A 3,266-nucleotide genomic window follows, 5' to 3' on the forward strand; every position below is an offset into this window, starting at 1 on the left:
ACGGACCCCTCACCCCCTACTTATTTAATAACTGAGCTCGTTGCGCCACCTAGCGGTATGTTTAAATCTTGATTTAAAATAGGTTACTATGTTAGGACCTCCACCAAATAACGGACCCCTAATCCCAACGTAATTAGTAACTGAGCTCGTTGCGCCATCTATCGGTGAACTTAAATCATGTCCGAGCTGCGTTATGTTATAGTAACTCTACCCAAGTATATTTGGCCAAGAAGTGATCTTAAAACTCCCATATGCATGTTCTAAGCAATGAACATCCACAAATGACATATTTTATCTTCATATATATATATAACCACCATTTAACCAAATGTTCAAGCTTTTATTAGTAAAAGGTGAACGTCCGGTTAAATAAAATAGCATCGTCTGTCTTTTCACATTTGCCTTATTCAAACAGATTTAAGACAGTTTGTAAATACCGATGCAAAAATGCGTTACTCTTCGAAACACAAATGGTGAACTGCTACAAACACACTTGCAACTGGCTTAATTAGCCAATGCTAAAAACTTTTAAAATCTTCTACAATTACCAGAAACGAACCGTAAAACACAAAGGGAAATGAAGAATAAAAAGACAGTTACGTAATCAATAGATACAATGGATAGACCGACGGTAAAGCAACAGTTATTTTTCTTCACCAGTGGGTCTTAACAGTTAAATGGCAAACAGTTTTTTTTTTAACCTAAGTTCCTAAATCTGACAATACCACAGGACGAATAACTAACATTGGTTATTGATACAGCACAAAACATCAAAGGGGAAATTCGGGTGATCGATAAGAACTAATGTCATTGAGATGTGGTAACAGCACAGGTACCAACAATAACAAAACAAAATGAGCGGGGCACTTCCATAAACACTGATTAAAGTTAATCTTGGAAACAATAAACCAACAATAAGCAAACAAAGCAATTCAGTTGTGGAACCAAGAATAAAATGCGAACAACCAGTTTTGTGTTTAGCGAACGCGTTAGCACAGTTACGTAATCAACATCGTTGCTCATTGTCATTTTTCAAAAATAAACAGTTTCTGTGCATGGGCAACGTTACCCATGGAAAATCGGTATGACGTCAGGTCTCTTACGTCACAGTTGACGTACAGTTAGGGGTGTTCGTTGGTATGCTTCTGCAGAACGCGAGTTTCCAAACATCTGATGATGAAGTCACGGCTTGAAGAGGAGATGATGACGACACTGAGAGGTCACCGAACTACGTCACAGATGACGTCAAGGTAAAACCGGTGGCTCGGTGAATGCGTTGTGTGTGTAGGTGTCTAAAACATAATTAAATATATTAGATCAGTTGTTCCCAACGAGGGGGTATTTCCCCATTATAGGGGAATGTTGTAATTTCGTAGGGGGTAATTTGTGTTACAATATTATTCTCTTACTGGTTGTCTAGACAGCTGTGCTATGTGTTATTGCTGCATTTGCCACATATGAACTGAGAAAAGAATGTTCTCTATAATCGATTTAAGCCAGCAATGCAGAAAGTGGATGTACGAAGATATTTCGAGAAAAGAAAATGTTAATGCAAACGATATTTCAGCCAACTAAATTTGTAGGGGGGAAATAGATTTGAATATCGACTAAAAGGGTGCACAAGACGAAAAATGTTGGGAACCACTGTATTAGATTGTCTACCCATGATCTTCATACGCTATAACTTAGCTTTGAGCTTTACGTTTTTGCACAACAATAATACATCTTTAGTAAAAGCCCAGAAGAGGCGTAAATCAAGGCATGTACATAAGACACATATACAAGAATTAAACTATACCTGGTCTCTTGTAGGTCCCCAGCGTTGTTGGGCAGAACGTTCTCTTCGGCGTTGCAAATTGCTTCGGTGTGTACGCTGTGTGTGTGTGGTTGCCTGAAAACATAAATGCAAGTATGTTTTAAATTCTCTACTTCCTTGTGCTACAGATCCCTATACGCTGCGTGGGCTAATTGGCTTTGAACATTTTGCGTTCGTTTGAAAAATGGGCGTCTCGATTAAAGGTTTTAAATCACATTAAAAACAAACAGTGATTACAGTAACGCTCACTTAATTTTACAAAACACCCAGAGCGGGCGTATTCTTACAACAGGCGAAAATATTAACAGCCAAGTGAATAACTGTAAAATATGAGTAAATCTGTAAACACGCCTGTCGTCACAAGTGTTACTCTACAGTGAAAAGTACAAGTTATATTTATGTTCTTTTTCAATATTTAAACCAACAATGACAGAAACATATTTTACCTTTAAACTTCGTGTACGAGATCGTCTTCGATGGTGTCGTTTGTTGCTGAGTGGACAAGTAGGTCAGCCAGGATATCTGAAACAAAAAAAACGTTGCTTACAACTAAGGGATATGCGGGATGGATTGAAGTTACATATGTGACCATTTGATTCTCGTATTTCAGGTTAATACACGGGTGTTAAACAATAAAAAACGTTTGTTTCAGGCGTATTTAAGGGAATATGCGAAATGGATTTTGTTGCTTATGACGATGTGTTATTCGTCATTTTATGCCATAGCATGCGTGAAAGAGGAAAAAGTAGGTGTTTTAATCCGCGTTCACTATGTTCAATGTATTTTTAAATGCTCACTAAATGCGTTTAAAAATAGACTGCGCATAGAAGTCAACAAACAATGCTTGTTTATAACAATGGTAATAGTTGTGACGTCACTTACCGAAGTATGTTTTCGGACAATGGTAAAAGAAAGCTTGTGTCCAAATTAACTTAATCTGTTATAATGTGATTATTTGTTAACAAATTCAAGTTTACTAACAACTAATGAATGCTGGAAAAGAAAAACATATTTGTTAAACCTGAAAAGAAGAGGTTAGTAACATGTTTAACTTTGCTAAGTGGATAATTTATAACATTTTTAGACTTTTTAAGTAAAATGTTACAAAACGCGCATTAATATAATATCGCCAATAACGGTTTTCTATTAAACTGTAACAAACCCGTAAATTACAGATTTTAATAAAGAACAATTGTCCTGTTATACAAAATGTAACCATATACACCCCAGAACAGTTCGTCCTTAACACCTGAAAAAAAGGTTTAACCTGCCAAAAAACAACAACGTTAAATTTCCTAATAGACCCTATAAAACCTGTAAAACACAAAATCACATTATTCCCAATAAAATCTGTAAAGATAAACACATTTCCTATTATTCCCTAAAAAAATCTGCAAAACAAAGCAAAAAATAATTTATTTTACAAAACCTATAAAATGTTTAAAAGGCC

The 3,266-nt window shown here is 35.9% G+C and overlaps 1 long non-coding RNA gene across 1 annotated transcript; it reads right to left on the bottom strand.

Moving 5' to 3' along the window:
* Nucleotides 1-325: 325 nt before the first annotated feature.
* Nucleotides 326-2,805, bottom strand: LOC145233060 (uncharacterized). Its single transcript, XR_013861004.1, has 4 exons — nt 2,699-2,805; nt 2,263-2,338; nt 1,799-1,891; nt 326-1,292 (listed from the first exon to the last, which is right to left on the bottom strand). It is a non-coding gene; the product is annotated as an uncharacterized LOC145233060 (long non-coding RNA).
* Nucleotides 2,806-3,266: the final 461 nt, after the last annotated feature.

This window comes from Phallusia mammillata, chromosome 6 (genome assembly GCF_965637545.1).
Source record: "Phallusia mammillata chromosome 6, kaPhaMamm4.hap1.1, whole genome shotgun sequence".
Taxonomy (NCBI): Eukaryota; Metazoa; Chordata; class Ascidiacea; order Phlebobranchia; family Ascidiidae; genus Phallusia; species Phallusia mammillata.